The 26,724-nt window shown below is 36.6% G+C and overlaps 1 pseudogene; it reads left to right on the forward strand.

The window, feature by feature from the left end:
* Nucleotides 1–26,724, forward strand: part of LOC109488874 — an 80,870-nt pseudogene that overhangs the window by 52,880 nt on the left and 1,266 nt on the right.

Consider the following 26,724-nt stretch of genomic DNA (forward strand, 5'->3'; position numbering starts at 1 on the left):
GTCCCGCCTTGCAGTTTTGCCCAGCAGGGATTGGGCACCAATACTCTAGTGGCCCCGCCCCCACTGCTTTGGGCAGAGGTTATCTGGCTTCTTGAAAGTGAGTCCCTTCTTTTGAAACTGAAGAGGCAGCCCTGATGATCTCTGAGACAGTTCTGGGGTCATTCTTCCCCAGTATAGGAATAAAACCTGGCTTGGTTGACATGGTTGATTAGGCCCATGATTCATGTTCATATTCAATTCCTTACCAAATGACTGCCTGGCTAAACCCTTAGTTTTCTCTTCCGAACATGCTTTCTCATTTTTTGCAATATAGACAGAATTTTCCAAATCTTTTAATTAATAAATTAATTTATTGTATTTATTAGTTGCTTAACAATTATGTTTTAAATCACCTCTGTCTTCTCATATTTTACTGTAAGCAGTCAGGAGAAACCAAGCTGCACCTTCCACATGTTGCTTAGAAATCCCTTCAGCTAAATATCCAATTTCATCACATGCAAACTCTATCCTCCACAAAACACCAAGAACACAAGCAAAATCCAGCAAGTTCTTTGCCACTCTATCGCAAGGAAGGTCCTTCCACCAACTTTCAGTAACATATACCTCATTTCCATCTGAGACCTTATCAGAATGGCCTTTACCATCCACATTTCTACCAACCTCCTGTTCAGAATTATTTAGGTATTCTTTAAGAAGACTTAGGCTTTCTCAAAGCTCTCCTTTTCTTCTTTCTGAGCAGTCACCAAAATCACCGATAACGGTCCATTTATGTCAATGTAGGCTTTTTGTAGCAGGCAGCTCAAAATGCTTCCAGTCTCTACCCATCACCCAATTCCAAAATTTTTAGGTATTTGTTAGAGCAACACCCCTACTTCTTGGTATCAGTTTCTATGTAGTACATTCAGTCCACTATAACAGGCTGGGCAACTTAAAAACAACAGAAATGTTATTTCTGTCCTGGAGGCAGGGAGCCCAAGACCAATGTGGCAGCAGATTCGGTGTCTGGTGAGAGTCCACTTCCTGGTTCACAGATGGCTGTCTTCTCACCAGGTCCTCACCTGGTGAAAGGAACAAGGGAGCTTCTGGGCCTCTTTTATCAGGACAATAATTCCATTCACAAGGACTCTAACCTCATGACCTAATCAACTCCAAAAGGTATTATCTCCTAATACCATCATATTTGGGGTTAGCACTTCATGAATTTTTGGAGGACACAAACATTCAGTCTATATATAGTAAGCCAAGAAAGATTTATAAGAGAAAAATAAAAAAAAAACTTGGGAGTAAATTTCAGATTAAGGATTTAGTCTTCTCAATCAAGCCTACTGTCTCAGATAGCTTCAAGGTCACTACTATTAAGTTGAGACAGAGGTAAGGGACTGAGGAAGAGAAGAAATAATTTGAGAATTAAATTTAGAAAATAACTTTGGGTGTGTTTTCTGGCATATGAAACTATCTGGAAGCAGATAGATCAGACCTACTAAGTATTTGAGAAAAATGTATTATCAACAAATTAAACTCACACTAAAACATTTTTTGACCATTTAATCTTAAACTTGCACTGGCAAAAAGCCATCCACAGAAATGGCTGAAACACTACAGATTTCTCAAAGAACGTCTCTCAACATGTGTCTTAGTCAAATAATGGACATGGAAGAACACACTGGAGTGAGATCAAACAATAGATAAAAGAGCTCTTCCCACAAACTATAATCAGTGTAATCAAAGTCTACCCTTTTCTTCAGGGCAGGAGATGTAAATAGCATCCACCAAAACAATTTCAAAATTACTATGCACTATGACTTGAGGATCTCCCATTTTATTCTTCCCAAATGAAAGTTTTATTATGTTGAAGGTGTGTGTGTGTTGAGAGATGGGAAGAACAGAGATAACTTATTTTTATTGCCTAGAATGAGTGACTATCAAGTGTCAAAAACAGGATTAAAATCTGTCCATGATCTGAATATTGTGGACTCTGTGGTTAATGCCATGAATGAAAGGGACTTATGAGCCATCTCCCTCAGAAAAGCTGAATTATGCTTGAACAATGGAAAGTGGATGAGATGGATATTTATTTGCCTAAAGGGTGGACTACTGAAGAAACTGGCAAGTTGTTCATTATTGCATTTCGTTCTGGCTACACAGCTAGACTATATTTCCTTTCCCCTCACAGCTATGTGTGAACAGATCTCATACCACTGGATAGTATGTAAAAGTAAAGTACTCTGCTTCTAGACTTGGAGCATAAAAACATACATCATTTTCCATTCTTCTTCCCTTTCTGCTGGCTGGACACAGACAAGCCAGAACAGGATCTTGAGATCCAAAGAGATTGCAGAGCCACAGTCTGAGAATGGCTAACCCCATCAGCCTGGCTCCCTGAGCGAATGCATGGAGCAGTGACATCATCATCCCCACCACCACCCAGCGGAATTCACATGAGTGAGAACAAAACTTCTACTGCATAAAGCCAGCGATACTTTCTGTCATTATAGCAATTAGCATTGCACCACAGATAACCTGAAGAACTACAAGGCTGAGTCAGGGAAAACACTAGCTGTCTACTAAAATAATCCAGGTGAGGAAGAATGAGGGCTTAATATTAAATAGTAGTACTGGATGAAAATGTAGACAACATGATGGATTTGAATGAAATATGTTTAGAAGGCAATGATTAATTATGATATGAGATGAAAAAAGATAAATAAAAGCTACAATTCTGAGTTGTATAAAAGCCACTAATATAAAGAAGAGACATTGAGAGGAAAATTAGTTTTGTTTTACATTTTAAGTGTCCATGGAACATTCGCTAGGCATGTATTTAAGTGAATTTTGAGTACAGAAAAATAGGTGAGAAAAGAAAAAAACAGAATCAGTACTGATAAGCATGGCATACAGGTGGGAGGAAAATAATAGCACACAATTCATCTCATAACACCAACATAATATAAATACAATAATGTAAATAGAAATAAGTATATAATTATATGTTAAATATTACATATGAATACAATAAAAATAGAAATAACATAATAAAATGGAAATAACAGAAATAGAAATAACTCAAAGAAACATCAAAATGCAGGCCATATTCAAGGCGAAGGGGAAAACAACAGACACAGATCTCAAGAAGACCCAGATGTGGAAATTACCAGATAATGACTTTGAAATAGTTATGATAAATGCATTTAAGATTTTTTTTTTAATTTAGACATGATGAATGAGCAGAGGGAAATCTCAGCAAAGAAATGGAAACTGTTTTTTTTAAAGGACTAAACAGAAATTCTAGAAATCTAAAATTTGTGTATCTAAAATAAACATCCAAGGGATGAGTTTAACTGTAGACTATAGTCAGAAGAGAGAGTCAATAGCCATGAAGAGATATTCAATCCGAACAGCATACAGGGGGAAAAAAAAATCAAGAAAATGAAAAGGGTGTCAGTAATTTTTGGAAAAATATCAACCAGTTTAACAAAGTTTAATTGGAGCCCAATGGAAAAGAATTAAAATTCTGGAGAACTAAAATTACTTGAAAATATAATGTCTAAAATTTCCCAGAATTTGTTGAAACACATTATTCTATGAATATAAGAATCTCAGCACAGCCAAAACAGGATAAATATACAAATTGTCACCCTAGGAATACTGTAATCAAACTCATGAAAATACATAAAAATACCTTAAAAGCAGCTTAAAAAGATACAGTGTGCACATGTGACATTTGAGATCTCAACAGAAACAATGGTATCAAGAATACAACAGAAATAAATCTTTAAAGTGTTGAAAGGAAAATAAAGAGTACTTAGAATTCCGTACCCAGCAAATAGTATCTTTCAAATGTGAGTGTGAAATATAGATCAATACACAAAAACTGAGTACCAACAAACCCACTCTTAAAGAAATGCTTAACGAAACTTGATCTTTAGATTAAGAAGCAAAGCTACAGAAGTCTGAAGAGAAATTATTTTAAAAAATAGAAATCAGCAGGAAGAAGGAAGAATACCAGAAACAGGAAAGGTTTGGATAAGTAAAAGACTACCTTTTATAATTTCTTTCAATTCTTTGGAACACAGTTACTGTTTAAAAATAATTTAAAAAATATATTGTAGATTTTATAATGCATTGAGAAGTAAACTATTTGGAAAAAAATAACACAAAGGACAGGAAGATAATAAATAGAACTATGCAGTTGTACACTTCTCACATTTTACATGAAGTAGAACAATAATGTCTCTCAATAGACTGGATAAAGATACATACTGCAATTCCTATAGAAAATGATGGGAAAACATAGGGCAAAAGCCAACGGAGGAATTAAAATGGAATACCAAAAAACCAAAAATGATTAGCCCAAATTGGGGATGAATGGAAGGAAAAAGGGACACAAATCAGATGGGAAAACTGAAAATAAATAGCAAGATGGTAGGCTTAAAGCAGACTGTATCAATAAAATGTGATGGACTAACCACCTCAATTATTATGCAGAGGTTGTTGCCAGATACATACCCATAAAATAAGTATTTTTTTTCTATAAAAGACACACTTTAAACAGAGATACATATATGTCAAACAGTAACAAATGAAAAAAGATAAACCATAGAAACAACACACACACACAGACAAATAGACATAAAGTCAATATGTCAGTTATAAAAGGGACATTGTATCAGGAAGGCACACAAATCATAAAGTTCTATGCTCAGAGATTCAACATATGAATAAAAATTGGGAGAACTAAAGGCAAAAATAGATAAGTACACAATCACCTTTGGAGATTTTAATGTTCCACTCTCAGTAACTGGTAGAACTACTAGAAAACTCAACCAACCTTGCCTAGTTAATACTTACAGAACCACCAATCATTACAGAATAAATGATTTCCCATAGACATGGAACATTCACCATAACAGACAATAAATAGCGCCACAAAATGAGTCACAGTATGTTTTGAAAATATCTGAAATCTTGGAAATTATTTTTTCTGACCATAAATTAATTATAGTAAGATATCTAGAAAATCATGAAACTATTAGAAACTAAGCAACACACTTCCAAATTATCTCTGAGTCAAAGGAGAGAATATAAATAAAATTAGAAAATATTTCTAACTGAATGATAGCAAAACATTACACATAAAATTGTGGAATGTAGCCAAAGCAGTGCTGAAAAAAGCTTTTGTAGAGAACAGTCTTTTTAGGAGAAACATATAAAATCAATAATGAAGTTTATACCTTAAGAAGAGAATTATAAGCAAAATAAACCCAAATTAGGTAGAAGGGAAAAAACAGATATGGGCAGGAATCAATGAAACCGGTATTTCACTCCACTTAGGATGCAGACAGGAGAACGTAGTAAGAAGAATAAACCAGATAGCCTAAAAAAAAGAAAGAAAGAAAGAAAAAGAAAGAAAGAAAGAAAGAAAGCCATAGTGATTTTGTTTAAGGAAAGAAAGAAAGAAATCCAGAAAGAAAGAAAGAGAGAAAGCCATAGTGATTTTGNGAAAGAAAGAAAGAAAGAAAGAAAGAAAGAAAGAAAGAAAGAAAGAAAAAGAAAGAAAGAAAGAAAGCAAGCCATAGTGATTTTGTTTAAGGAAAGAAAGAAAGAAATCCAGAAAGAAAGAAAGAAAGCCATAATGATTTTGTTTAAGAAGGAAAGAAAGAAAGCCATAGTGATTTTGTTTTCGACCGGATAAAGTGCCAAGATAGAGGGGCACCTGGGTGGCTCAGTCTGTTAAGTGTCTGAATTCAGCTCAGGGTGCTGGGATCCAGCCTCGGGTTGGGCTCCCGAGTCTGCTTGTCCCTCTCCCCCTCCTCTTCCCCTCTACTCTCTCTCCCAAAGAAACAAAATTAAAAAATAAATAAAGTGCCAAGATAGCAAAGAAACCTAGTGAAATAAAAGGAAAAAAATAAATGAGTACCCTCTTGNAAAAATAAATGACTACCCCTCTTGAAGAGAAAAAAAACAATTGCTGCTCTGATCACTCAGCCTGAGAGGAAGACCAAGAAGCTGCCATGGACATGCCTAAGAAGAAAGCCGAACTTTAAATGCCCGAAATCATGGGACACGGTGCAACGTGAAGCTATTCTCACATGCTGACTCTTCCAGAGGGCTTCGCCGGGTGTGTTAAATTACTTAAATAAGAAAGCCATTAAACTGGGAAGGTTCAAATGCCCAGGTCGCTTACGCAAGCAAACCAAAAACTAAGCCTCCGGATTTCGAAACCGAAACCTTAGGACAGCCAATCAGCAACACCCATCTAAGCGTGTCGTTATAGCTGTAGCCAATCAAATAACTCCTGTGCTTCTACGTCTTCGCTGTCTTTTCGTACAGTCTGTGGGCGGAGCACTTTTAGCCGCTTCCGGTTTGGTGCTGCCCTAGTCCAATCAGTGCTTGCTCAAGTAAATTCTTAAAGCTTCGACTGTACTTCTTTTGACCTTTTTAACAGTCGGTAAGCTGACAGAGGTTGACGCAGGTTACAGGCTAAAACAGGAGACGTAGGAGAAACGGCAATTTTCCAGGCACTCTGGATGTTACCTAAGTAGTCCACACTCGGCATCTCCAGTGGAGAGGCTGGAGAGTGGAGAAGTTGTCACCTGAGACACGGGCTTTAGGGCCTTCCTGAATTCCAAGTATGAAGAGGGAAAGCTGAAAGGTAACCAAAGGACAGTAAACGTCTGGCATTGGAGGGAAAGGCAGCAGCCAGTAGAAATACATTAGGGAACGGTGAGCTGAGAGGAGACCACTGATGGGCAGACAGCCTGGTGAGCCCAAGGTTGAGAGCCGAGGAGAACTGAAAGAAACCTTCTAGGCCCTCAGATCCCTACTAAGGGAAGATTTATCTTCATGTAACTTAAGCATGCAGCAAAGTGAATCTAACAAGCAACCGCAAAGCCCAAGCCACTACTTACTACATTGCCTCAACCCACATGCAGACAGCCTGATAGAAGAAACTTACCCTTTTCTGAGCATCAATATTCTGTTTCAAATCTGGCATTTAAATAAAAATAATCACAAATGTGAAAATTTAGAAAATATGACCCATCATTAAGAAAGATACTGTCAAAAGTTTTTTATGCTATCTATTGGATGACCATGTTTTTGTGCCCTTATTCTGTTAAAATGGTGTATTGCATTAATTGATTTTCAAATGTTAAAACAATTTTGCATTCCTGAGATAAATCCCACCTGGTCATAGTGTATAATCCTTTTTATATATTTCTGGTTTTGGTTAATATTTTGGAGGATTTGTGTGTCTCTCTTCATGAGTGCTATTGGTCTGTAGACATGTGTGACAGCTTTGTTTAGCCTTATATTTAGGTATTAATATTGACCTCATAATTAGTAAGTATTTCCTCCTTTCTCTTCTTGAAGAGTGTTTGAATGACTAGTATCGTTTCCTTTTTAAATGTTTGAATAGAATTTCTAGGAAAGCATGGGCTTTTATTTTTGTGATTTTTAATCACTAATTTAATTTCTTGTTATAGATTTATTCAGATTTTCTATTTCTTCTTGATTCAGTTTGGAGTTTGATTCTTTCTAGTCATTTGTCTGTTCCACCTAAGCTATTTAATTTGTTGGCAAAAAGTTGTTCATATTACTTCCTTCTAATTATTTTCATTTCTGTAAGGTTAATAGTGATGATCCCTCTTTCAGTCCTAATTTTCATAACTTGTATTTTCCTTTTAGATATTTCCAGTGAATTTTTCATTGCAATTTTTTTTCATTTTTCAATACTGGAATTTCCATTGGCTTCTTTTCTATAATTTCTACCTCTTTATTGTTATCCACTCTTTAAGGAGTCATTCTCATACTTCCCTTTAATTCCTTAAACATGGTTTTCTTTAGTTCCTTCAACATATTTGTAATGGTTTCTTTGAAGTCTTTGTGAAGTTCAACATCTGGACTTGTACAAACAATTTATAATTTTTTTTTCTTATGTATGTGTCACATATTCCTGTTTCTTTGTATGTCTCATAATATTTTATTGAAAACTGAACATTTTAGATAATATATTGTAGCAACTCTGGATTCTGGTGCTCTTCCCTATTGAATCTGCAGTTAGTTGCTTATTTGATTGTATTTTTATCCACTTACCTGAACTAATTGTTTCAGGTTTGCCTGTTTGGCAGTGTGTAGCCAGTGATCTTTTTCATTTTGTCTGTTCATGTGTTTATTTTTATTATTACACCTGAGATCCTCATGGTCACATGTGGACTATGTAACTTAATAGTCAACCTGATTGAACAAAGATAGTGCTTATCCTTGATAAGCTCTGAATCATCTCTGGTGGAACAGGATTAGAGTGTCTGGGAGTAGAGAGGTGGGATATAAAACCCCATAGTCTTCTACTGTTCTTACATAAGATTCAGTAATTTTTCTTAAAAAAAATATTTTCACAACTTGTTTGTTTTTTTTTTTTTTTAGAGAACTGCAATGGTTGTTTTTGAGAAATTTGTCCAGTTTATTGTTGTTGTTGGAAAGATGTTGCAAATCTCCTTATTCCACCATTCTGTAAGTGCCATTTCTCATTGACACGGGATACCATAAGATGCCATCTTAGACAAAGGGACCTGTTTTATGGTGAAGTTAGAATGGCAGTACACTCAAAACCATGGGANCCCATAGTCTTCTACTGTTCTTACATAAGATTCAGTAATTTTTCTTAAAAAAAATATTTTCACAACTTGTTTTTTTTTTTTTTTTAGAGAACTGCAATGGTTGTTTTTGAGAAATTTGTCCAGTTTATTGTTGTTGGAAAGATGTTGCAAATCTCCTTATTCCACCATTCTGTAAGTGCCATTTCTCATTGACACAGGATACCATAGGATGCCATCTTAGACAAAGGGACCTGTTTTATGGTGAAGTTAGAATGGCAGTACACTCAAAACCATGGGAGCCACTGGTCTCACTACCTACGACATCATCCCAGACACTTGCCAAAGGAGTAGTAGACTAACCTCATAAAAAATGGAGAAACCATATCCTTGCAAAGAAGGGGTGCTCATCTTTATTATGGGATACGCTCCTTTAAATTAGGCATTATGTGGCACTTTATCTCCAGTAAACAGAATATGTGGGACTGGAAAATGAGAAGTAAAGCAGCAGTGACCCCATGATAGGGCTGCTATAAAAAAAAAATACTATAGACTAGGTGACTTAAATACAGAAATTTGTTTCTTACAGTTCTGAGGACTAGAAGTCGAGATCAAGGTTTTGGCAGCTTTAGTTTCTTCTGAGGTCTCTCTTCTTGATTTGCAAATGACCACCTTCTTGCTGTGTCCTCACATAGTTTTTCTCTAGCCACACACATTTGTGGGATCTCTGTTTGTGTCCAAATTTCCTCTCCTTATAAAAATAGTAGTCATATTGGGTTAGGGCCCATCCTAGCAGCCTCATTTTAACTTAACTGCTTCTTTAAAGGCCTTATGCCCAATAATGCCACATTCTGAGGTACTGGAGGTTAGGACTTCAACATACAGATTTTGTGGGGTACAATTCAGTCCCTAATACAACCCCACTTACCAATCCCTCTAGGTACCCACTTGGAGGAATTCATGGATCTCTTCGCTAAAATCCTAGGATCTGTTAGTTCAGAGGTGCTCATTTTCAAAGGGATGATCCTTCTAACAGGAAACACAGTAAGACTAAATCTAGGACTGCTGGAGGGTCACTTTGGACTCTTTCCACATGTATACAGTCTCACAGGGATAACTGACTCTGATTACAATCAAAAGGTAGGACTGCTGCTTTGTAATTAGGGAAGGAAGAAATATATGTGATATTCAAACAATCCACTGAGGTAACTGGTGGTACTTGCATGCCCAGTTTTAACTGTAAATGAGCAAGTACAACATCCACATCTGATAAGTGCATGGTAACATGAGGCCCAGACACCAACATTCTCCAACTTCTGGGTTGGGGTCATTCTACGTTGCAAGCCCCCAGTCTAGCAGAAGTGCTATGCAAGAGTGAGGGGAAGTTAGAATGGTAGTTCCAGACTTGGTGCTAACTACAGCATCCATGCTAGTGGGCCGCATGTTCTCCAAGGAACTCTCCTCTTCTAAATTTTCTCAGGAATTTTGACCATAGAATTCTGGAAAAGCTATACCCGGATGATGCCCCCATCTACTCCAGATTCCCTGTCCTGGTTCTGTGTCACAGTCCATTTCTGAGCTGCTGTGAATGTTGGCTGCTACTAGTAGTAGGTGCCACTCTTTCTATGGAAATCATTATTGGCTGGTTGGAACTACCTTACACCGGAAGTATACACACCTGCTCAAACCCCAAGGGATGCTCACAGCCCATGATATCCTGATACAGGGTTTAAAGGCTCATCTTCTTGCCTCAAATGTGAACAATGTAACACAGCAGTTTATGTAAGTCAGGTAAAGCCTAGGCTTGACCTGAACTCAAATTCTTGCTTGTCACTTTTCCCTTTATTATCCTATTCTACTCCCTTAAGTTTTTCTTCAAAAGTCCTTCATTAATAACTAATGTGCACCCAGACCTCTGTGTCAGGGCTTGCGCTTCAGAAACCTGATCTAAGACATTTACATCTGGGTTGGAGGCAACAGATAAGGGAACATAAAGGGCTGTGTTTTTAATGATGGCTCAGGTGAGAGAAATGTGCACAACCTTGTAGCAGATTGTCTTAATGAATACTTCCTGTTTATTATATCCAATTTAGTGCTGATCAGAAAGTCTTAAAACCACTATTTGTACAAAAATACAACTGATATTAAAGCAATTTCCTAATGTCTCTTGCTAGTTCTATGACTGCATATCTTATCACATCAGCTCTGTGGACATTTATGCGAACTAACACATGCATCAGAGAAGCTAGGAGTGACTCATAGGCCTTTATTATGCAGTGCAAAAGGAGCAGAGTGGTAGAATGCAGAGCAACAAAATGTGGAATGGCTAACGTCCATGAACAATCAGGAAATTAGTAGATGGGGCCAATGTTGACACTTCAGTTCTTAATTATCCTAATTAGAGGCCATCAGAACAGCAAAATAATGTTTATTGAGCCTGGCAAAGTGAAACATTTTCATTGTGCTTATTGCTTATTTTGGCAGCCATGTTACATTGTTGACTCACAGGCTGTGTAGTTAACAAAATCTCATAAGCCATTTTATATGAACTGTAGTTAAGCTAGGCCTTTCTCTTCCTGCCCTTGTAAAATTGCTATATTGAACACAAATACAAGAATTTACATTTTCCATCTACTCTTTATCTTACTAGTTTCGGTTTATTTTTATAGTGCATAATCAAGTCCATCTCTTACTTGATATAATTATGAATAGTATTTCTTCATAAATAACAAAAAGGATGAATTTTTCCTTCAAGGTTTTCACAGTCTAGAAGGAGAAGGTAACATTTAGACAGATTCTCATAAAATCTCATAATTCTCATACTCATAAAATGAAGTATGGACAGAATTCTATGGGAGAAGGAAATATTTGAATTGAGTCTTATAGGATGAGAAATATATATACATATATATAGATATAGATATATTTCTATGTATATATTGTCTTTTCTTAATAACCAATTCAGCTCAATTATTTGACTTGACATCCTATCCTAAATTATGGATTTTTCAGTTTCTTCTACAATTAATATTTTTATTAGGAAAAAAACAATAAAAATAGCACACATCATTACAACACTAGAGAGATATTTTAAGAAGTAAAAGTTACTCTTTCTTCCCATGAAATACTCAATTTGGTAATCTTTAGAGAAAAGGCAAATGGGTAGTTAGTATATTATTTTGGATGATGGAAAGCTGTGATAGAATGATTTGGATATGATGGAAACTCATAACTCAGTGGCTAAAAAATGAAGTTTTATTTTTCTCTCCTTAGAGTTCAGAAATGTACCTAGATACAGATCCATGATCCATGTGTGATTTTATTCCTTAACTTTGCCTGGCACTGGATCTGCCCACTGAGCTAAGAAATAAGAATTCTTCATTTTGGAGAAGGTTTCTTCTTTACCACATTGATGTGAATGTTCTGGGTTTGTAAAGCATCTCTGCTCCTCAAAGTTAATGAGAGACTTGGATTTCTTTTAACTTCACCTTGGCATTGAATTTTCTAAGTGGTAGAAACTGGGGAGGGAAAAGGGTGTGGTGAACAAGGCACACCCAAACGTCATAGACCACAGACCTGTATATATCACTCTGTTCCTTAACTTACTGTCAAGAACTTAGNATTCTTCATTTTGGAGAAGGTTTCTTCTTTACCACATTGATGTGAATGTTCTGGGTTTGTAAAGCATCTCTGCTCCTCAAAGTTAATGAGAGACTTGGATTTCTTTTAACTTCACCTTGGCATTGAATTTTCTAAGTGGTAGAAACTGGGGAGGGAAAAAGGTGTGGTGAACAAGGCACACCCAAACGTCATAGACCACAGTCCTGTATATATCACTCTGTTCCTTAACTCACCGTCAAGAACTTAGTCATGTGGCCTCAGCTAACCCTAGTGGTGGGGAAGTGTGTTATGGCTGGGCAGACATTGGGTCAGATACAAACCTAATACCATAGTAGAAGCTAGCAATCTCCATCACAAATGCGGGATTCCATGAGTTGTTTTTGGTTTCCATTACGACACATGCAGTCTTCTAGAAACACAGTTGTTTCTATTTTAAGTCCATAAATATTGTTACGTGTATTTTAAATTTCAGTTTTGAAAAAATGGCAATCTGGTTCTCGTTCTTGGCAAGTAACCTATTATGTCTGACAAGTTTCTAGAATTTTACCTTTATTGCTACAGTCTATACATGTATTAATCTACCCAGGCATTTTCTGTGCACTCTTAATCTAAAAAAGATTTTAGGAAAGCATTCTCTATTTTGATTATTTTTTCTTCACCTAGCTTCTTTTCTTTTCCATTGAACTTTTATTATTCAGTTATAAGATTCTCTGGATTTGTCTTTCACATATTTTATATTTTCACGGATAATTCCCAATCTTCTGTATTTTTGTTTTGAATTTCAAACACTCTCTTATTTTTTTTTTTAATTTATTTATTTTACACAGAGGGACAGCCAGCAAGAGAGGGAACACAAGCAGGGGGAGTGGGAGAGAAAGAAGCAGGCTCCCAGCAGAGGAGCCCGACGCGGGGCTCGATCCCAGAATGCCAGGATCACGCCCTGAGCTGAAGGCAGACGCCTAACGACTGAGCCACCCAGGCACCCCTCAAACACTCTCTTAAGTATTAAGTATAGGGCAATGAACAAAAATTCTGCCTCCCCCCCAAGGGATGTACTTTCTTATAACTTATTCTGGTTTCTGTAAGCAACAAAAAAGAAAAATATGTTTGATGTCAGATAGTAACTGCTATGAAGAAATATAAAGTAGGGGAGGGAGGAAGGAGTATGGAACAGAAGCAGTTACTACTTTAGGGCAGTCAAGAAAGGCCTGGTTGTGGAGATGACATTTAATCAAAGGCTGAAGTAGGTGAGGGAGCAACTCATAGATTTCTGGAGAAGAGGGCAAAGGAAACACCAAAGACCTGGAGCTAGGAGCATGGCCAGCAGGTGTGAGGACTGGAATGAGCAACAGGAGAAGAGCAAAAAGATGGTGGTGAAAAAAGTAACAAGGGCCAGCGTGTAAGGTGCTTTGGAGGATTATAACAAATGAGTTTATAGCATATAGCAAAAAACCATTCAAGAATTTTGAAAAGAGCAGTGATTTGATCTGCCTGATGTTTTAAATGGATCACTCTGAGCCAATGTTGAGGATACACTGCTGGGCACATAGGGGAAAGCAAAGGGGCATTTAAGCAGGTATGTTAATACCAAGTGAAAGAAAACATTGTCTGGCCTAGTGTATTAGCAGTGGGGAGGGTGGGGAGTGGTTAACTTCCTATGGTATGGAAGGCAGGGCTCAAGTAGATTTGCTGAATAATTAAGTACAAAATGTGGAGAAAGAGGTGTTCAGGCATTAAGACTCAGCAACTGTTTGAGGACCCATTAGCATTTGGGAAAGGGTAGGGCCATTTCCAACAAGCTGGAGTCTATTTTATTTTGTTTTTGTGGGGTCTTTTTCCTCTTGATTTCTTTACATTTCACAAATCATCCTGTTGATTTGTTTTTATTATTTCCAAAAATTGTTATGCAATTCTCAAAACTCACATTGCAATATTTATTTGAATCATCACAAGAATTTGTATCAAAAAAATGATAAATTATCTCGTGTCTTCAATTATATTAATGTCATATGAGTAACCTATTCTGATTCTGTGGCTTGGTTTTTCTCCTCTGAACCACTAAGACCCCTTAAATAGTCAACTTTCTTTACTTATTTTATTTTTGGCTATACTTTTTTAGTGTTCTTAGAAATATGTAGTTATAATCTAATGTATGAGTGAAAATTTTGGCCTCATATTTTAATTATGGATGAAATTATTATTTATATATTAGACATAATAATGCTATTTATAGTAATAGTTATAATAATGATATTACTGTCTATGTATATAAAAAAGCTAACATAAAATCATCTTTGTAGGGCATCTGGGTGGCTCAGTCAGTTAGCATCTCACTTCAGCTCAGGTCATGATCCCAGGGTCCTGGGGTTGAGCCCCGCATCTCATCCCTGCTCAGGGGGGAGCCTGCTTCTCCCTGTCCTTCTGCTGCCCCACCTGCTTGTGCTCCTTCTTTCTCTCTCTCCATCAAATAAATAAATAAAATCTTTCAAAAAACCATCTTTGTTAGTGGCTGGGCCATTTTAATTAGAACCACCAGCACTGCCAATAAGCATGATCTCCCTCAACATACATGCAGATCAGGCTTTCGATCATGGAGACAACAGCTGAGTCAATAAGCAGTGAGGGGTAGGGAGACGATTTTGGTTTTTTTTCTCCAGCCTGTCAAATGGGCTAGAATACTGTTACTTCTCCATTTTGAGGTAGTCGTAGGTTAGAATTCTGGATCACTGTTTTTCAAATTGTGGTTCCTTGGTCATCAGCCTCAACAAAACCTGAGAATGAGTTAGAAATTCAAATTCAAAGGGCTCATCCCAGACCTAATGAATCAGAAATTCTGGACATGAAGCTCGACAATCTGTGTGTTAACAAACAGCTTCCGTCACTCTGTACGTGCTAAAGTTTGAGAAAAACTCTGGCTCTCTGCTACCCAGTGTGTAGTTTGTATAATGGCAGCAGCATCACTCAAGAGCTTGTTAGATGTACAAAATCATGGCCCACCCCAGACATATTGAATCAGAATATACATTTCAACAATATCCTTTGGTAATTTCTACGTACAATAATATTGAAATGCACTGCCTAGGTTTTCAGGCTTCTCCAGGTGTGAGCTGGTAGCACACATCAGCCACAGAAGAGGGCAATACTTCAGTGAACAACGCAGCCTCTGTCAGCAGAAGCAGAAGGTCTTCACAAAAAAGGCCTCCACCATGGTCCTCTCCATGCCTTCATATCTGAGACACCGAGGGCTAGGGAAGTTCCTCCTGCCTTATTCTCTTAAAAGACAAAAGTTTCTACCTTATAGCTGAGTCACTCAGACAATAAACTATGTTAGCCATGGAAAGCAAGGCCAATAATTTGCTCTTTTTGTTATGATTGCTGAAATTTTCAAAAAATCCTATCATGTACTTGGGAAAATTTACCTCATTCTTTTTTTTATTATTATTATGTTCAATTAGCCTGCATATAGTGCATCATTAGTTTTTGATATAGTGTTCAATGGTTCATTAGTTGCTTATAACACTCAGTGTGCATCACAACACATGCCCTCCTTAATACCCATCACTCTGTTACCCCATCCCCTCACCCCCCGCTTCTGTAATCCTCAGTTTGGTTCCTGGAGTCGAGTCCTCATGGTTTGTTTCCCTCTCTGATTTCTTCCCATTCAGTTTCCCCTCCCTTCCCCTGTGGATCTCCACGCTTCCTTATGTTCCACATATGAGTGAAGCCATATGATAATTGTCTTTCTCTGCTTGACTTACTTCACTTAACATAATCCCCTCCAAATTTACCTCATTTCTATAGTTCATATTGAAAAGCGAAAGAGCTAGAATAGCCAACACAGTACTGAAGGGCAAAAAAAGTTAGACGACTCACAGAGGCTGATTTCAAAACTTATTTCAAAGGTGTAGTAGTTAAGACAGCATGATATTGGTGAAAGAATAGATATGTAGATCAAGGGAACAGAATAGAGGACCCAGAAAAATGCCCACACAAGTACAGTCAACTAATCTTTGACAAAGGAGCAAAGGCAAGTTCAGTGAAGAAAGCCTCATCTTTTCAACAAGTGGTAATGTAACAACTGCAACACCATACCCCAAAAAATTAAATAAATAAATAAACCTAGACACTAATCTTCCAACTTTCAAAAAAGTTACTCAAAATGGATCTTAGACCTAAACGTAAAATGCAATTCTGCTGAACTGGAATACAGCATAGGAGAAAATCTATGTGACCATGAGTTTGGTAATGAGTTTTTGTGACTGTTATGGGTTAAGTTGGGCCCCCATAATATGTATGTTGAAGTTCTAATTCTTAATACCTCAGAATACGGCCTTATGTGGAAATAGGATCACAGAAATGCAATTAGTTAAGTCAAGACAGGGCTATACTGTGGTAAGAGAGGCCTCTAATCCAATATGATTGGTGTCCTTATATCAAGAGGGAATTTGGACACAGAGCGAGTGTTTGAAATGAAAATTGGAATTAAGCTGCCACAAACCAAAGTACTATCAGAAGCCAGGAGAAAAGCTTTGCACAGATCCTTCCCTAGCACTTTCAGAGAAAGCACGGCCCTACTGACACCTTAATCTTGGAATTCTAATCTCCAAAAGTGTAAGAGGATAAATTTCTGTTGTTAAACTAATCAAGTTGTGGTACATTGTAACAACAGCCCTAGCAAACTAATACAGACACAACACCAAGAGCACAATTCATGAAAGAAAAAACTGATCACTGTACTTTATTTAAATTAAAAACTTCTCAGCAAAAGACATTATTAAAAGAAACAAAATACAGGGGCTCCTGGGTAGCGCAGTCATTAAGCGTCTGCCTTCGGCTCAGGGCGTGATGCTGGCGTTTCAGGATCGAGTCCCACATCAGGTTCCTCCGCTAGGAGCCTGCTTCTTCCTCTCCCACTCCCCCTGCTTGTGTTCCCCCTCTTGCTGGCTGTCTATCTCTGTCAAATAAATAAATAAAATCTTTTAAAAAAAAGAGAGAGAAACAAAATACAATCACAGACTGTGAANTGCTTGTGTTCCCTCTCTTGCTGGCTGTCTATCTCTGTCAAATAAATAAATAAAATCTTTAAAAAAAAAAGAGAGAGAAACAAAATACAATCACAGACTGTGAGAAAATATTTCAAAATCACATATTTGATAAAGAATTATATACACAAATTATATAATGAACTGTCAAACTCAACAATAAAAGTTAACAACTCAATCTAAAAATAGGCAACATATCTAACAGATACCTCACCAAAGACGTATAGATGGCAAATAAATATACAAAAATATGTTTATGTAGTTTGTCATCATAACTGCAAATTAAGACAACCATGAGATACTACTGAATACCTATTTCAATGACTAAATCCAAAACTCTGCAATTCCAATTGTTGACAATCATGTGAAGCAGAAGGAACTCACTTTCATTACTAGTGAGAACACAAAATGGTATAACCACTTTGGAAGACAGAGTGTCAGTTTCTTATAAAACTAATCATAGTCTCACCACACTCTAGCAATCACACTTCTAGATATTTATTCAACAGATCTGATAACACATCCATACAAAAATCTTCATACAACTGCACATAGTGCTTTATACATAATTGCTCAAAAAAAAATTCACAATACCCAGGATGTCTAAGGGACATAGAAGCCAGCTAAAAGAGCTTTCAATGGCCAAAGATGAAATGAGCAACACAATATAGTAAATTAAAACTCAAAGTATAAAATAATTATCCATGAGGTCATAAATAAATAACGGAATAAATAAGTAAGGATGTCTAAGGGACATAGAAGCCAGCTAAAAGAGCTTTCAATGGCCAAAGATGAAATGAGCAACACAATATAGTAGATTAAAACTCAAAGTATAAAATAATTATCCATGAGGTCATACTGAGATAAATAAATAACGGAATAAATAAGTAAGTAGGGGGGAAACAGATATACCTACCACACAGAAGAATTCCAAATAACTTATATAGATATTCTGCCCTCAAGGAGATTGAACATAACTTCCCTATACTTAAGTATGGGATGTGAATTTTGACATCTTTTCAAGAGTACAACATGGAAAGACAGATAATTTTTCAGTTAAGAACTCTGACAAACACTGCCTTACCCAGGCAATCAAGGTTAATAACAATAGTTATAGATCATACTTACTTTATGTACTCTTCATATAATCTGATCTTATTAGCACCTCAATGTGCTCTACCTCCCCAAAACACATAATCACAGTCCAATCATAAGAAAAGCATTCAACAAAACCCAACTGAGAGATATTCTACAAATACTTAAAGCAATATTCCTCAAAACTGTCAAGGTCATCAAAAACAAGGAAAGTCTGAGAAACTGTCACAACTAAGAGGTATACCATATAATGCAAGATGTTAATAATAATAGAAATTGGGTATATAAGGTATGTGAAAACTCCATACTTCCTTTATTATTTTCCTGTAACTCTAATGTTGCTCTAAATTAAAATGCTTATTTTTATAAAGTTAAAAAAGTATGGGTGAGTAACATCACTAAGATGGCAAAATAGGTTTTTCCTTGACTTCAGTCTCCCAAGACAAGAAGAACCTCCAGCAACTATTCCAGAACAAGATACCACTGAAAGAATCTGAGAACACGGGAGTAAGGCTAAAGTTCTCCCTGCACCACAAATACCAAGACAGAAAACATTATTAGGGTAAGGGAAGTAGCTACCTATTGACCACATTGCTCCTTCCTCAGGTCATGCAGCACCATGCAGAGAGGACTCCTCTGAGCCTCTGGTTCTTTCAGTGGGAAAAGAGAACCCATGGAGACAGCCATCCTCCCTCCCCAGTACTGGGGTCACTTTATCGGAGCCTCTACTCTAATCTGCCACCATAGGAATTGCAGCGAAATCTGTGGGACTAATCCACTGGGAATGTGACTGTGACAAACAAAGGGGGAGGGCCTTGCAACAATCAGCATATGGATCTTGGCAGAGCAAGTACATACCTGCAGTGCCCAAGTAGTAATCCTGACCAGCAGTTTTGCTCATCTGCAGAACCAAGTTGGTGCCACATTCTGACCATGGGATTTGGCCATGTGGAGATCTACTTTATTTGAATCTTCAAATGAGGAGTTTTGCTGGTCCTAGAGCCAGTTTGTCTACTCTCAAGCAAGGAGCGGAGCCACAGCCTTCCATCCACTCTGTAGAAAATGTCTTCTGGCCGCATCTGACCAGAAGAACTAGTAACAAGTCCTAGAAGCTATGTGGCCCCATGGTGCTCCAGCCAAGAGGTGGGTGGCCAGAGCTGTTACCATCTAAGCAAAGCCATTACCAAACATGAGGAGTCCCCATGCTCTGTACAGGCAGGGGGATTAATTCACAGCCAAAGCTGCGGGTAGCTCCCAGCATAGAGCCTGTTTTGGAAATTGAGAGTTACCTGGAGCAGCCTCTCTCCCTCCTGCCCAGGCAAAGGAGCTGAGATATAGTACTACCCACCTTAGAAAGTGTCTTCCTACTCCATCTGACCAGAAGGGCTTACGGCAACTCCTGGGATCTGTGTGGCCCCACAGTGCCTCTGCATGGCGCAGTGAGCCCTGAGGAGGGCACGCAGAGCCTATAGTTTGCCAAGCAAAGGCAGTGGCCCTATTCAGCCAGGAAACTTGGGTTGTGCGGGGGTTGCCTTGAGTTAAAACAACAAAGAGTTTTACTAGTTTTAGAGCTGCTTCTCCTCTTGCACCCAGGCAGAGAATCTAAATCATAGCCTCACTCATCACTGAATACAGACTTTAGCATGTACAACCAGGGAAGCTAAGAAGAGCACATGAGAAGATGCATAGCCTATTCAAAAGCCCTACATACAGTGGCACATGAACAGAGAGCATAGCCTGTGGCTTCCCTCATCTGCAGAGCAAAACCCATGGCCTCACCTTGCCAGGGAACCCAGTGCACACCCTGGCCTATTTAAATCATACCAAGTATCTTCTCTGACCACAATGGTATGAAATAGAAATCAACAGCAAGAGGAAAACTGGAAAATTCATAAACACATGAAGACCACTAACTTGAAAACATCATTCAAAACACCAACTCGAAAAGCTACCTGCACCCCCATGTTCATAGCAGCATTATTTGCAATAACCAAGATATAGAAACAACCCAAGTCTCCAGTAGTGGATGAATAAATAAAGAAGTTGTGGTGTATATACAAAGGAATATATTCAGCCATAAAAAATGAGAAAACTCTACCATTTGCAACAACTTGGATGGACCTTGAAGCCATTATGGCAAGTGAAATAAGTCTGACAGAGAAAAACATATACTCGCTTACCTGTGTCAACTAAAAACAAAACAAAACAAAACAAAGCCCCACATAGTAAAAGAGATCACGCTGTGATTACCAAAGGGTGGGGGGGAAGGGGGGGTTATAAGAAGATGGTCAAGATACAAACTTCCAAATATAAGATGCATAGGCAGTAGGGACATGATGTACAGCACAATGACTATAGCTAACATTGCTGTATGATACATAGGAAATTTGAGAAGAGAGTAAATCCTTACAGGAGAATTGTTTCCCTTTTTTCTCTTCTTTTTTCTTTTCTTTTTATTGTACTATATGAGAAGGTGAAAGTTAGATGAACCCACTGCAGTAATCATTGCACAATAAATGTAAATCAAACCATCATGCTGTATACCTTAATTTTTTACAGCGATGTATGTCAATTATTTCTCAAAACTGGGGAAGTTAAACTATGGGTAAACACAATAAAATAATAATGTTTTATTCTATAAGTACAGATATTTGTAAGTATTATTTTCACTTTAGTTCTTGAGTTTCTACGCTGGCCAAATAAAATTTTCTTCAAATATTTTTAAAAACCTCAACCTCAGAGCTTCAGTTAAAAATATACAGCCATAGTAAACAGAATGACGTATAGAATAATCAGTTACCTCAGAGATGTCAATTTATGTCCTATACTTATGGCTAACTCTTTGAGTGCAATAACTTTTTTTTTTAATTCATAAACTATTTTTAGAGTAGTTTTAGGTTCACTCCAATAACTTTAAAATATAATTTAGTAACTGAAAAGAGACAATAACAGTTGCTTGCTTCGTTGATTATATGATAAATATTTTGTTCCCTACTATGTAACACTTACTAATAAATGCCAATAATAATTGCAACAAAATCTTTTGCTTTTAAAGCTGTGTAAAAGGCAGAAATAATCATGTAATCATCTTGTAATTATATGGTACTTACTATGCAATTACATAGTAAATACATTGTAAATTCAAAATAATTACATGGTTATTTGCATTATGCATAGTTTCTAATCCAATTTTGACACATAAAACAGTGGTAGCATCCAAAGGGTTACCCAAATTTTTCCCACCTACACTACAGAATCAGTAATAATGGAAGTAATTAAAGGAAGTCCTTGAACAAATGCTTGATAGTATATGTTAGAACTATCCATTCATATTTATGACATAGGTAGAATTATAAATTAGGGCAGAATGGGATTAGCAATTAGACTATAAATTATCAATTAAAATTTATGCTAACAATGACTTTGGTGTTGGTGATATCAAATGGTACTTTATCAAGAACAATTAAATACTGCTCAGGAGAAAAAAAATTAATGATAATGGCATTATATGTGTTTCTTCTGGTTGATAAAGGGCTGCCATTTTGCATTTTTAGTCAAGATATTCATTTTGACAGAAACATTTGAGTTTAATAATATTTACAATTGAATCCCTAAAATGTTTATGCCCTCAAATGAATGTTTTGTTTTTTTAAAAACAGAAACAAAATATTTATCTTTAAAAGAAAGTTCCTTAAGAGACTGATTTCTTCTGTAATGGCAGAGTGAGAACCTCAGAAAACTCTCTCCAACAAAGTAACCATTTATATGCAGAAAATTATTTTTTTTTAAAAAAGCAACTAGTTTAAGTCTTTGTGAGTTGTTCTGAGGGCATACAACAAATGAAAAAAATAATCATTCAATAAAATCTACTAAATTTTAGTAAGAATGGTGAGGGTCTGTGGCATTTAAGCTACAATCCTTTCCCTTCCCACACTCAAAAGATTCATCTTACAGGACTTTTCCCCTTCTAGTTCCCAGTCTAAGAAACTGTATTACCACGAGATTTACAAACCACTGCTATCACTTCCCCAACTCCATATTGCTGAAGCAGTGTTTTGGGCCAACATAGCCGAGAAAGCCAAGGCTCCCTTCTGTCATCCAGTCCCCACTCACAAGGCAAAATGTCTATTCCAGACATTACAAGACCAGAACAAGGCACCCTGATCCCCAACCCATCTTGCTTGTAGGGTGGAGGTTCTAAGGAAGGGACAGCCAATAAGATGGGAACATTCTCCACCTCCTGCACAGCTCCTGGTCATAGAGCAAGTGTGTCACTCCAGGAGAAATGGGTCATTGTCCCTGGTTCCAGATCTTGCGAGTTATACAAAAGTTTTACTCAATGGGAAAGACAAAACATAGAGACAAAAAGTTTCAGTTTTGCCTGAGAAAATTGACTTTGTTTGGAAAAGAGTGTGAAGAATTCCATGCCTCTGGAAGAAAGGGAAGATGTCATAAACAATTGTGATCTTGGTAGAGAGCAACTAAAAGGGCACACATAGCCCTACCAGTAGCAAAAAAAAAAAAAATTGAGATGGCAGAGCAATCACATACTTTAACAGAGAGAACTAGGGAAAGAGATAGCTAAGAAAGAACTACTGGGATCACATTTAACCCTGGGCACAGCAACACTGTGCACAAGCTGAAGGAACTGCAGAGCAATTAGAGCAGAAGAGGGCACAGAAATGAAAACATTCTCCAAGTCGCACACAGATCCGAAGCAAAGAGCAAAAGCTTCACTGGAACTAGGAGCTTAAGCACAACTTCTAACCAAATATTGGCTGAACAATAAGCTACTGTGACTCAAAAGCAGTTACTAATAAGCCAGTTTTAACAATAAAATCAAACCCGTCGTAGGCAATCTGTTCTAAGCAAAAGGAGTGGAGGATGGGGGAAAAATGTAAACTCTTTGAACAATGATGATAGCAGCCTCCAACCAAACATGCGTTGAATTGCAAAGGGTAAATATCCAGCAGGCCAAGGGAACTTAGGCACAACTTTTGACCACTAAGCGACTTACGCTGACCTGGGACAATTCCCAGTAGTCAGGTAAAAATATAAAAACCAGAAAAACAACTGTGTATTGCAATGGAAATAAACTTCACAGAGTTAGTTCATTCAACTCACTAAACAGATAAATGATAACTAGGCAAACAATAGCACCAACCCTGAGGAGGTAGGTAGAGTTAAGATCCTGGGTTGTTATAGTACCTAACATGTCTAATTTTCAAGGAAAAGTTAAGAGATATGCAAAAAAAAAAAAAAAAAGGAAAGGAAAATGTGATGTGGGGGGGAAGGCAATTCAGCGGGGGAAAATATAGTCTTTTCAACAAATGGTGCTGAGACAATATCCACATGCAAAAGAATGAACGTGGACTTCTACCGCACACCATGAAAAAAATTCACTCAAAATGGATCATTGATCTAAATGTAAAAGCTAACATTATAAAACCCTAACAGGAATACATAAAAATAACTCCTTATGATCTTGGATTAGATAATGATTTCTTACACAAAATTCCAAACCAAAAAAAGACAGATAATCTAGTTAAAAAATGGGCAAAAGATTTGAATACCCATACCTTGATAAGCTTACAAAAAGGTGTACAACATCATTAGCCATTAGGGAAATGCAACTCAAAACCACAATGACTTACCACTTCACATCTACCAGGATAGCTATAATCAAAAGAAAATAGAACACATATTGTCAAGGATGTAGCAAAACTGGAACCATCATACCCTGCAGGTAGAAATATAAAATGGCTTAGCCAATTTAAAGAACAGTTTAGCAGTTTCTTAAAAAGTTAAGTACAAATTTACCAAATGATAAAGCAATGCCATGTTTAGAGCATACAAGAGAAATGAAAGCATATGTCCACAATACTACTTCTGCATGAATGATCGCAGCAAAAATATTTGTAATAGCTAAACAGTGGAAAAATGCATGCATCCATCAACTGGTGAATGTATAAAGAATTGTGGTTATCCATACAATGGAATAGTATTTGGTAACAGAAATGAATGAATTGCTAATACATGCTACAACATGGATCAACCTCTAAAATATTATACTAATGAAAGAAGCCAAATGCAAAAGACCACATTTTGGATGATTTTATTTATGTGAAAAGTCCAGAAAGGTCAAACTTTAGAAGCAGTAAGTAGATCATTGGTTGTCTGGGGCTGGGTTTAGGAACAGAGAATGACTGCAGTGGGCACCACATATCTTTTTGAGGTACAAAAATTTCCTAAAATTAGACTGTGGTAATGTTTGTACAAGTCTGTCAATTTAAAAACCATTCAATTGTACTGTTAAACCAAGTGAATTTATGGTATGTGCACGATACCTCAATAAAACTTGTTTTGAAAAAAGTAGGTTCCTTGGTAAATGACTCTGGTAATCATATCTAACGTCTCAAGTCAAAGATACTCATACTAAATATCAGACGACATAAAACATATATACCCTCTCTTCACTTCCCACACCATCACACCTTGTCTTATTTGTTTGGAAAGTACTGGGTATCACTCAGTCGCCACGGAAAGCTGAAATATAATCCTACATTCTGATCTATTTTAAGCAACAGGAACAAATCAATTTTAAGTATATTACAATGATACTCAAAATTTATATTTTGGTTTGATAGATCCTAGTTTTTCTCATAGATGTTAGATATATTTCCAAATGACATGAGAATTGCTACCTGAAAATTTAAAATACTTTGTTAACCTTGGAGAGAATTCTGCACTTAACTCTTGTAAGCAAGGTGATCTAATATCAACTTTTAGTTGGATTTTTGCTGCTATCTTAAAAATACATCTTGCATAATGTACTGTAATATGGATTAAATCAAAAGGTATAATGTTAACATCCAACCCTATTGTTTATTCAAGTCAATCTACTTATATATACAAATCTGATATTTACCTCTTAAAATATTTAACAGGCATAAGTGCCCATAAATCAGTTATGACAATCATTGTTAAAGCAATCAATAGTAGGGAATATGCATTAATTCAAATAATATTGATAGGCTCATGAACCTGCATCAGTCTTCTGTGAAGTAAGAAAAATGAGACATCTTCCAAAAAATCAATATTTTCCTTTTTATGTCATTCACTTGAAGATTATCAATAATACATTACTTTTTTACCTTATGTGTCAATGGTCTAATTTTTAAATACAGGCATCTCTAAATTTTAATGTAAAATGATAATCTGCAAAGAACTGAGAGACTAAGAATCATTTGATGGAAATATTTTTTGAGGTATACAGCTTAAAAACACACATACATAGATATATACACATACACACATATATACACTTAAGTACATGTACTGTTGATATATTTTTGTGTGCAGTAGCCTAAGAAAGCTCTGTCTTTTAAAGTGCACAAAAAAAAAAATGCTTGATTCATTCGGAAGGTGTATTGCATGAAAGAAATAACAGAAATCTCAGTACCCATCTCTTTAGCCCCTGTGAACTGGGATGTTATACAGGTATGTACTTAGGTAAAAATACAAAATGTGAAATTACAACACCCATTCATCAAAAAAGAAACATTTTAATTGGTTATAGGTGGAAAATATCTACTTGACAGTCAGTTTCTCACTTTTCACATAAGTGCTTTGCTGCTTGGATGCCTAATCTTGTTTAGTGTAGGAAAAGTAATTTGACATGAAAGTACCTAGATGGCTGCCGAAAATTAATTGCCAATTAAAAAAGAAAAATGTTTGTGCTACTCTATAAACAAGCCAACATATAAACCTTTCAGTCTTGTTGCTTTATTTATGTCTTTATAGATCTGGTTTCAAGCTATTTGCATACAATTTACAAATTCATATTATAATTCTCCAGTATATTTATGATTTTATAGTTGTATATATTTTACCTCCATGAGAAATATTTATTTGTGTGCTTCTATTGCTTATTATTTAACAAAAACATCACATTGCATTTGATAGTTTATGTATCTTCTTTAGAATAAGACATTTTTATTTGTAAAGGAGAAAGAAAATACTTCACCACCACCAATGGGCATAGATGAGCACATGCATGTGTACACACGACACACGCACACACGCACACACATGCACACACGCCACAGAAACTTTATTTCAGAAAATGCTCCACACATCCTTCATCTCTATGTTGATCTCCAAAATGTCGATAAGAATAATTTTTTAGAGGCAAGAGGAAGAGATTTCCCATATGAAAGAAACTTGGAGAAATCAATGGATTCTGAAGAGGTTTCAGTACTTGAATACCTGTAAACTAATATTCACTGGGGAATCTAAACTGGGGAAAAAGAAAGCCGTTCAAATTTGTATCTCTCTTTAAGAGGAAACTTTTGGATTGAAGACAAAATCTG

The sequence above is a fragment of the Ailuropoda melanoleuca genome, chromosome 7 (genome assembly GCF_002007445.2).
Source record: "Ailuropoda melanoleuca isolate Jingjing chromosome 7, ASM200744v2, whole genome shotgun sequence".
Taxonomy (NCBI): domain Eukaryota; kingdom Metazoa; phylum Chordata; class Mammalia; order Carnivora; family Ursidae; genus Ailuropoda; species Ailuropoda melanoleuca.